Source organism: Emys orbicularis, chromosome 2 (assembly GCF_028017835.1).
Source record: "Emys orbicularis isolate rEmyOrb1 chromosome 2, rEmyOrb1.hap1, whole genome shotgun sequence".
NCBI lineage: Eukaryota > Metazoa > Chordata > Testudines > Emydidae > Emys > Emys orbicularis.
Window position 1 is genome coordinate 18,198,626 of NC_088684.1, and position 10,984 is coordinate 18,209,609.

The window sequence follows — 10,984 nt, forward strand, 5'->3', positions numbered from 1 at the left end:
CCTGTTAGAGTAACAAAGTGAAAATGTACCAAACCAGTGTACTAACCGTATTGCTCTATTGTCTAGAAGCAGCTGCATTAAATAAAAGAGACATCAGGAGGCTGGATGCTGTAGAGATGAGAGTTCTTTGGAAGATGGCAGGTGTACGGTGGAATGATTTTACAACAAATGAAGAAGCTGGAAGCAGACTATGATGTGAAGTCAGGGAACAGGACTGGCTGCAATCAAAAAGATTATGATGGTGGGGACACTGTAGAAGACAAACAGATGATAGGATGTCAAAGGAAATAATGCAAACAGAACCAAGGGCAGTCAGACCTAGAGGTCAACCACCAACTAGATGGGGGGACATTGTATGCAGGGACATGACCAGGCTCAGCTTAATGGAGGAACAAGTTGTGGACAGGAATGAATGGCGACGCCTTACTGCTTCCCATTTCTGTACAGACGCTTTGAGATGAGAAAAAGAAGTATCATATTATGGAGAGCTATACCACTGTTTCCTAAATGGGGGAAGAACTTGTCAAAGGTAGTAGGCATGTGAAAGCTTTAATAACACATGGCAATGCTATAATGTGGGGTGTAATTGGTTTCATTTTTCTGAAAGGGGCCTCAGCTTTCACAAGATTGGGAAACATTACCCTAAACTATCATGCGAGATCCCTTTGAGTCTAACCGTGCGCTGTAATTTGTGTATTGTCACCAAATAGTTGTACATATCTTTTCTCTGGGCTCTGTCCTCTTGGCAAGGAATTCCATCTGCTAATTTTTCTCAGAAGACAGCAGATTTCACACTCCAAGCTTTGCATTGCTTTCTTCGTTTTCTGTGATGTATAATTTTTGCATCTAGTCTTTTCTTTCTTCTCAATTAAATCTGTATCATCCAACAACCCATTTTGTCATCCCAGATCTTTAATATTCTCAGATTTATACAGCTCTTGATTATAAGCCTTAAAACTAATGTTTTTTAGCAATAGTTTTTCTGCCTTCCTTGCTTTTCATCTCTGTAATATAATTCTCTTGCTCCCTTTTTCTTCAGGCTGCCAGTGCCAAAAGAGAGCTGGTCTTATTACTCTGGTCATACATTTTTAATGGATTTTTGTTTCATGCTGGGTATTCCATTTTGTGAATAGATTTCTATCTTTCTTTCATTTATTATTATTTATAAAGCATCCTCACTCGCCTCTCTGCTGAGGCACGCAGGATACTGCCTTAACAGTGAGAGTAGAGAATAAGGGAAAATGATTTACCTTGTAATCTGACCTCTCTTATGATATCTTCTTCCTGGCTCTCAGGTTGTCTCACACAGAGAGGCAGAATTCCCCAATCTCTATGGGTTTCCACTGGTTTCTGTGTCACCCTGCACTGCTTTTAGGTCCATCCAGTAAGTTCTTTTGTGACAGCTGGGGTAAAAGTTGCTCCCGGCAAGATCAATGCCTCTCCAGCCACTGCACCAGCTCTTCTGATTCTGCCGGCTGTGACTTCTCCGGGAGTACATTCTGTGTGTCCCTCCTGGCCTTCCATTCAGATCCAGTTCTTTTTATTTACTGTTTATTTTGGTGGCCCAGTGTCTCTTTGGTTTCTGCTTACCCAGGAGTGCTGATAGGGTGTCAGTCTTCAGAGTCCTTGGAAGAACCTTGGTTCCATGCTTGGAGTCTTCTGTTTGGCACTGAGACCTTTTTGCCTGAGTATTTCAGTGCAGTCAAGATGATACAAAGGCTCTGGGTTCCTTCTGCTTCTGGAGACCCAAACAGACTGAGTAGCCAGAAAGGCCTTTTGCTATCTGCAGCTGGACAAGAGCCTACACCCATCCCTGTCAAACAAGAAGCTGCCAAGTGATCCATGAATTTGTCATCTCCAGGCTCAACTACTGCAATGGGCTGTACTCAAGTTTGACAGTAAATGCCATCAATAAACTCCAGATTGGCCCATCTCTTGGACAGCACAGAGCAGTAAGATCACATCAGCCCAGGCCTCTGCACACCACACTGGAGGAACAAACCATGTTTTCACAGTTTATTCTACTTTATCATTACTCTCGGGGTATGCTGGGGAGGAGGTGTGATGATCAATCAAACTCCCTCTTTCACGCAAATTCCTTGAGTTCTTTCAAGGAAAATTGGAAGCTGATCCAATTTAAGAATTTAATCCAGTTTTCAAGGCCCTTGGTGGGCCAGGACCAGGTTAGCTCTCTCCAATGACCATGTTTGATTATAACCATGTGATTATCTGGAGCGACTGAGCTAACAACAGAAAGAAGGAGGAGATGATAGGAGCAGGGCTCCTGGCTATGGAACTCAGGGCCGGCTCTAGCATTTTTGCCGCCCCAAGCACCAAAAAAAAAAAAAGCCGTGATCGCGATCGGCAGCAGCTCTACCGCCGCTTCATTCTAAGGCGGCAATTTGGCGGCAGGTCCTTCGCTCCGAGAGGGAGTGATGGCCCTGCCGCCGAATTGCCACCAAACGGCGGGACGTGCCGCCCCCCTCTTCATTGGCCGCCCCAGGCACCTGCTTGCTACGCTGGTGCCTGGAGCCGGCCCTGATGGAATGCATTTCTATCAGATGTTAGGATGGTCAAGGATCTCACCATGTCAGAGTAAGGTGTAGGACAGAGGTCGGCAACGTTTGGCACACGGCTCGCCAGGGTAAGCACCCTGGCGGGCCAGGCCAGTTTATTTATCTGCTGACGTGGCAGGTTCGGCCGATCATGGCCCCCACTCACCGCGGTTCGCCGTCCCGGGCCAATGGGGGCGGCAAGAAGCGGCGCGGGCGAGGGATGTGCTGGCCGCAGCTTCCCGCCACTCTCATTGGCCCGGGACGGCGAACCGCAGCCAGTGGGGGCCGCGATCGGCCGAACCTGCCGCGTCAGCAGGTAAATAAACTGGCCCGGCCCGCCAGGATGCTTACCGGGGCGAGCCGCGTGCCAAACGTTGCCGACCCCTGGCATAGGACCAATCACCCTGACATTGCTTTCCCCCAAGAGCCATTCAAAAACAACTGGGTTCAGACAGAAGATGGGGGGAAATGAAGAGAAATAAAGGCAGGAGAAACTTTTCCAAGAATTATCCAAAGGAAGGCATTTACACTAGGTAGCATTTTAGATCCACTTTGCATTAATGTAAATGACCACACTACATGCAGGGTAATAGATCTCAAGTCCTACAGTGTTTCAATCTGCCCACATGCTAAGGAATGTTTGCTATTCCTCAGGATACGCCAGTGAGGGGTTCTCTGTAGACACCTAAACAGACAAATTATTCTGTATATACCATCCTGTACCTTGTACCTGTACCTTCAACATTTAACTGATATTTTCCTAAGTAAGCTGCTGAGCTGTCTCCTCCCAGGAAGGATCAACTCTACACCCAGAGCCTGTTCAGGACTTTTCTGCAGGGCACCAGTTTATTGTCTGCACCAACAATCCTCAGCAAACTCCAAGTACAGTTCTGCATAAATTCAACAGCTGCCTTCCACCTTCCCCGGGGGTTCCTTGCCAGAGACTCCTGACAGCTCTTCCCAGTCCTCCTACTGGGAGTCTATCTGCCAGGGAGTCCCCCCGCCCACAGGAGATAACCAGTTCTTAAAGGGGCTGCACCTCAGAAGAGGGCTGGTTGGCTCCAGGTCCTCTGGTCCTTAAAGGGGCAGACCACCCTGTTACATCCTACCTGTTACTCCTGGGGGCATTCTGCACTTTAAAAAAAAATTCTATGCCAAAAAATTCTGTGCACAATATTTTAAAATTCTGCAGAATTCTGCAAATTTTATTTGTCAAAATAACACTACATAATCATGCCAGTTTCAATTATTTTGGTAATTTATTTCAAAATACCTGTCAGCAAGTATATCTGTAACAATACAGACACAAACAAAAATTCCCCCCAGGAATAAAGAGTTAAAGAAACCCCTATGACAACCCAGTTCCTGTTTCTCTGCCTCCTACCCCGCAGAGCCCAGCCGGGGGGCAGACACCCACAACCCTTCCCACCCCCCAGAACCCACCTGCAGGACCCCCTCAGCCAATACATCCAAACCCCATCCCCCCCCAGAGCCCAGCCGCAGGGCCCCCCTTCCCCAGACACCTGTCCCCCTCCCCCTCCCAGAGCCCAGGGATCCAGAGGGAGAAACAGCCTGATGCTCCATCCCAGGCTTGCACGGAGTTTCCTGCACACCGCCCTCACCTTCCCTCAGGGTGTGCTTGAAAATTGCAGCTGCCAGGAACCCTCTATCTCTCCCCCCCCCCCCCCCCCCCCCCCGCCCCAGCAGTGTCTTCTATGTGCAATCTGGGCTCTGCCAAGTCCAGTGGCCCCTAGTGGCAACTAGTAGCACTGCAGCCCATTTCTGGGGGGAGTGAAGGAAATTCTGTGCGCACAATGTTAATTTATGCAAAATTTTGCATTGCGCAGTGGCTCAGAATTCCCCCACGAGTATATCTGAGTACTTAGGCCATACTGTTTATCTTTCCTTTCAAGAGCAAGGAAAAACAAATCAATACTAATTGATAAGCATACCTTTCTGTGTGCATTAGGTTTGCTGAAAGCAGGGCAAAATGTTATGGGAACAAAACCCTCACCTTGGGTTTTGATTTTAAAGAGAAAATAACCATTGTGGGAACCCTGAAGTATGCCACAAATTTAGCTGCATGGCTGGCTTCCTCTTCTGAATTACACAGTGATAATGGGGATTTTGTACCTAATAAAGACTGACATTTCAATAGCTTGCAAGGGGCTTCACCGCTGACATTCCCCGCCCCAGACACCAATTGTCATTTTCAACCATCTGGAAAATGCTGAGTACTACAGGAATCCAGATATCCATTCTCTGGGATTATTTTTGGCTTGAAGTCGAATCACCTTTGCCATTAAACATGCCTTTAAGTTCGGCACTTCAACTTTGCTCAAGTAGATGTGGAAGAGCATGGGCTTGATGCCGCAATTCTGCACAAAATACCCATTTCACATTACATTCCCACTGCCTGTTTCTAATCACATGCAACTTTCTTGCAAGAAATGGAACAGGATACACAGTAGTATGTGTGTTTTGCAATCCGTTTAGGGAACAGATTACCAGTCAGTGTCTCCCTGGTACAGTTAAAGGATTGTTTTACTGGATCAGCAGAAACCAAACTGCAGCAGGGATATTTAAGAGCGGGGAAGATGTGCATCTCATTATAAGCAGAGGATTGGATTCCATTGTTTATTAGTTTTATTTATTCATTTTCAGCCCCAAGCAAGGCTTTCCATAGCCTGCTGCTTTCCACTTGAACATACAAAATGGGTAAGGAGAAGAGGTGGAGCTTTTACCTCCAGACAGTGTTAAGATCATGTGTGGGTTATGCTTGCTCTTCGGCAAGGAGCTTGCCCCCAGTGACAAATGTAGTTACATCGACCCTGAAGCATAGAGATGGGCTGGCCTCCTGCTGCTTGTTTTCCTGCCTCTGGAACAGAGAGAAGGTTTATGCTTGTTGAGCATATTGAATCAGTGGGTCTGTTTAAACAACAGCAACCAAATGAATCAGACTACAGGCCTTTTTTCCCCAAGATAAAGATCCAGTTTTACAGTGAACAGCCAATGAATCACCAAAACCAGGTTTGTTAAAGATCCTGCAGCTTCCTAAATCTAGTTACATTCACATCAAGGGACCCAGCACCCATCTCTGAGTAGCTGGTGGGGTTCTGAGCACAGGGAAAGAAATCCCCTCCTCTAGCTCAACTACAGAAACATGCTGCAAAGACTGGTTCAGCCTAGTGCTTTAAGTGTCTATCTGTAGCCCCAAGGCATGGCCTGGGGGAAGATTGGAGGATCTGTCCAGAGGTGGCACTTCTTGCCTTGCCCAACACTACTTCCTGTCACACTCCAAACCCAGAAGGTTAACAATTCCAGGCTCTGGAGGATCGAAGGTGAAAGCAACTCCCAAAACTGAGCCCCCTTCATCAATAATGCCCTGCTCTTTCAAGCCAAGTGGACCCTAATTCAAACACTTCTGCTCAGAAGTGCAGCAGTAGCAAGCTCAATCAGAGGCATGCTTCTGTGTAAGCATAGAATCATAGAATATCAGGGTTGGAAGGGACCTCAGGAGGTCATCTAGTCCAACCCCCTGCTCAAAGCAGGACCAATTCCCAACTAAATCATCCCATCCAGGGCTTTGTCAAGCCTGACCTTAAAAACCTCTAAGGAAGGAGATTCCACCACCTCCCTAGGTAACCCTAGGCATGTTCCATGTCATTGCTTGGCATGATTTTGTTCTTTACAAATCTTTGCTGATAAGAACTCATAGGTCCATTACCATGTAGACACTTACAGGTTTGATTTCCCCTCCCCCAATATTTGTTCCCTTGTTTTACTAGGGTTCACATCACAGATTTTACAATCAATGGTGGAAATATGTATTATACACTTGAAATGAAATTCAGAAGTCCACCAACACGATTAAAACACTTCTGATCTTATTTACAAAACAATGTGCAATCTTAGCAAATGTCATTGGAGCCAATATGGTTATCATACATACTATCCTAATAGCCTATGAAGTGTCACGTCATTCTTTTGGAGACTCTGTCAGTCCAGATCATTTCACCAGCTGTGATTTTGTTAATGTGTATTGCATTAAAATATAAAACACATACAGAAGAATGAAATCCTGACCAAATGAAAACTACTAGGTATGAAAATTCAAAGATAGACTCAGGGGAGTAGTTGAGTGTCTTTCATCGTTCTAAATGATTCCCCTTACATTGCCGAATGCAAACGGTGTTAAAAACAGTGTAACTATCCAACAGATATATTATATATGAGTTTAAACAGTCCCAAATGGACAGCAATATTATTCCTTACATTCTACTTTATGGCATGAGGGAAATGAAATATTTATTTTAAAATGCAATTGAGTCACATTGTAGATAAACAAAAAATGAAGCATGCTGGTCCAGCTCCCAATGGTTTGAATGATATTTTACACTTAAAAAGCACCGCTTATAATAAACCTTACAACACGCCTGCCAGGTATTGCTATTAGCCATTGGTAACAGAAATGTGACTTGCCCAAGGTCACACAACAAGAGTTGGAAATCGAACCTAGAAACTGCCCTGGCCTCCTGACCTAACCACTAGATACACCTATCTAGTCAGGTTCTTATCCTGCATGTAGAGGTCCATGTTTTTCACAAATATGAAATAAAACAGAAAAACAACATATAAAATGCCATAAAACAAAAAACTCAGCCCCTAGTGGTGGCTCCTTTCCTGCCAACCTGGGCCTGGCTCCCTGCTCCAGACGTTGTGACCTGGCACAAGGGGTCACAGTGCCATTCAGGTTTGGCACAGCTGTCAATCATGATGCAGGGCAGCCAGACCAAATTTGAGTGAGTGTTGCTGCGAACCCGTGCACCAGGTGGCAACAGAACTCGTTCAAATTTGGCCTGGTTTCCAGGCCAAACCTGGGCAGTGCTACAACCTTGTGTATCAGGTTGAAACTTCTAGAGCGAGCAGCCGGGCCCAACCCCATGGGACAGAAGCCCCCACTGTGCGGTGAGTATGGGACAGGCTCGCTCTGCACATACGTCCAGGGCCTCCCCCCCACAAGGGGCAGGACCCAACACCCTCCCCCCTCACTCACTGTGTGTATAAAATGGATGCAATGAAATTACTCAAAATTCCTGAAAAATAAAACAAAATAAATAAATAAAAAGAATGTCCAGGGGTGTTAACCAGACCCCTCACCAGGGCAGCTGACAGTGATGCTAACAGTCATCACATCGTGCTATATAAGATTACTAACTCATGCAATCACATATATCTCTGCTCTTCCATGGTCCTTCCATTAGTCTGCTTGTTCACCTGCTGTGTGTAGTCCAAATCCTAGTCTGTGAGCTCTTGGGGGCAGGGACGGTCTATGTATATTTTGTTTGTGCAGTGCTTAGCCCAATAAGACTTAATCCCTGCTCGGGGTCCAATGGAGCTCCTACAATAGAAATAAATAATAACGATGTTGCATCAAAGGGTACTATTGTACCCTTTGATTGAATACCACCAAAAATTAGCAGTTATAAAAATGAGTTTTTTATAGTTTTTTTCAAGCTACGTTAGTCTTTAATAAAGATGTATCTAAAGTCACATTTAGACTTGGCTTTGAGTAATATCCCATGATATTGCTAATTGATTTTTCTTACCTTCTCAGCCCACATGAAAGCAATGCTGTTGGGATTGCTTAGGGGGGAGTACTGTTTGTTGCCACAAGAGCTGCGTGGCTGGCAGCCAACAGAGCAATTGCTCCGCGTGCCTAGAATGATCATTGAACTAATGGTCCTTTCTTTATTTTTAACCTTGATATTAGCACTGATACAGCCTTCTGCTGCCAGAGTGACAGATGAGGCCATTTGAGTTAGATTGATTACTAAGGTACCACATGCAAAGAGTGCAGGAGAAAATGTAATGGGCATCTGTGATGCTGGCAGACCAGGTGCCAACCTCTTGCCAAAGTCCCCATGTCTCAATTGAACACTGACAACTACAGAGCTGAGATCAGCCTAGCTCACCTGTGTCTTAGTACTATTAAAATAGGTGTTAGCATTATAAGAATGTGTTTTAGTTTTTAGACTTTATTAAATGCTTGTGCGTTTCTGCATGCATTAATCTAAGTTATAAGCTCTGTATCCCCTATTGTAAGGTAATATCTATTGTGGGATGTTAAAAAGGACAAAAAATGTTTGTTGTTCTTCCCTCCCCTTCTTCAAGTGGATTCCTCCTGTCAACTGAGTTTGCAGCTCAGAGCACGTGGAAGGAGGGAAAAAATAACCCCAAACAGAAGGAAACAATGATCTCTGTGCTGCTTGGACTCTGGGAAGAAAGGTTTTCTAGGCATAAGCAAGAGATCCCCAGTTGCCTAGCCTAGGTTAACCCTAAAATATATATAGATCTTGCTTATTATAGAAGCTTCTGTTATCTTTTGAAACTTAAGATTGTAACTCATTTGTGTATATATGTTTACCTGCTTTAACCTTGTAGATAACTGTCTTGTTTGCTTTTTCTATTTAATAAATCTCTATATAGTGTATTATTGGATTGGCTACAAGTGTCTTTAGTGTGAGATCTGAGGTGCAATTGATCTAGGGTAAGTGACTGATCCTTGGGACTGGAAGTAACCTGAATATTGCTGTGATTCTTGGTGTAAAGGACCACCTGTCATAAAGGGATGCTCACCTGGGTGGCAAGATACATTGGAGTACCCAAATGAACTGTCTGGGACTCCATGTTTAGGCTGTTATAGTGCCTGAGGAGCTTACATTTGATAATTGATTGGTGAAATCTAGGGATAGGATTCACAACCAATTTGGGTTTTCTGCACTGGTTCTTAACAGTCTGCTCTGAGGTTGGCATTCAAGCTCTTGGGTCACTACTGGCAGCATCAGAGGATCCACCCAGTCTCATGTGATGGCTGGCGCAATCTGGGAAATGGGAGGCTGTTATTATTCATCACTAATACAGTAGCAGTGCTTAGAGGTTAACAAGTCAGAGCCTCATGGTGCTAGACTTCATACAACATTCGTAAATGACAGTTCCTTTCCCAAATGTAACACCATGGTCAATGAGGTGAGAATAGGTGCTGGGAAAAATTAATCAGAAACTCAAAATCAGGATAATCAACAATGTCAAGACTTTTCTTTAAGATCAGTAATTGGGCTGCTGTGGTAAATAGCAAAAGCAAAGCAGCTCCTAGTCACGTAGCCTGACATTTTATAAAGCCACTCAAGTGTGGCTGCCAAAGTTTCCAGATGCACTAGTAAGGAGTAATTCTCACTCATTCCAGTTACTACTATGATATGATCTCTCTTCTTGGCTACAGCACAGCCTCTCTCTCTCTCTCTCTCACTCTACCCACCCCTTCTCCCTCCACGCCCTACTTCCCCGCCTCCAATGCTGTTTTCTACTTCAGGCTCTCTCTTCTGGATGCATGTACATTTCCACCCACGAATGGCATGTGAGCTGAGGATGATTGATTTGAAAATCACAGACAAAAGATCTTTTTTAAAGAAAATCTCATGTTGTTTGAGGGTCTGGCTCATGATTTTTGATCTCTTGAGGTTGGTAATGCTGTAAAGGATAACAGCTTACTACTTGCTACCTTTAACTCATGACAGAGGTCTGTGCTGTGGATCTAAAGAGCTGAATCATGCTTATGACCCAAGTATGGTTCCACATGATGGAATTTCAGTTTTTTCCCCTTTTTTAAAAAAATTAGGAAATGACATCCAAAAAATACTTTATTAAAAGAGGTTGCAAAATCAAACACTTCAAAGTTTGGAAATGCGAGAACTTCAGCACAAAGCATATGCACAAAGGAATCGAATGCAAGTGTCACTGTCAACCTTAATTCTGGCATTTCCTAACTTCTGACTGCTTGACAACCTTAACCCTCTGCTAACAAAGGGGTTTTCTGTATATGCAATATTAGTATAATATATAGTGAGTGGCAGTGTTATTATGACATTCCAGGGTGCAATCCAGACCAGTGAGGGGCTGTGTCACCCCTGCCCTGCAACCTTGTTTGGTTTGGTGTTGTAACTCCCAACCTGGGTCGCTCACAAACAGCCTGCTAGCACGCAGTTCACACCCTGAGTGTCTGTGTATATCTACAGCCCTGGTCCAGCAGCTCTGACCCCAGCAGCCTGTCAGCACATATCAATCATACTCTGGCTTCCACCAGCTTTTGCTATCACATGCAGGGTGATCCCAACACACTCCCAATCCTGGATTTTCCCCCAAAAGTTGTGCTCTACACCATCCAGTCATCTCCTGGACAATCCAGATATATGAGATCAGTTGCCCCTCTAATGGGTCAATATACAACAATTTTCCACTTTACTTGGAATTACCCACAGAGATCACAACCCTGGATTAGTTTGATTAAAGAACAAAACAAGTTTATTTAACTACAAAGAGGTAGATTTTAAATGAGTACAATAATGATCATTAAAGTCAGAAATGGTTAC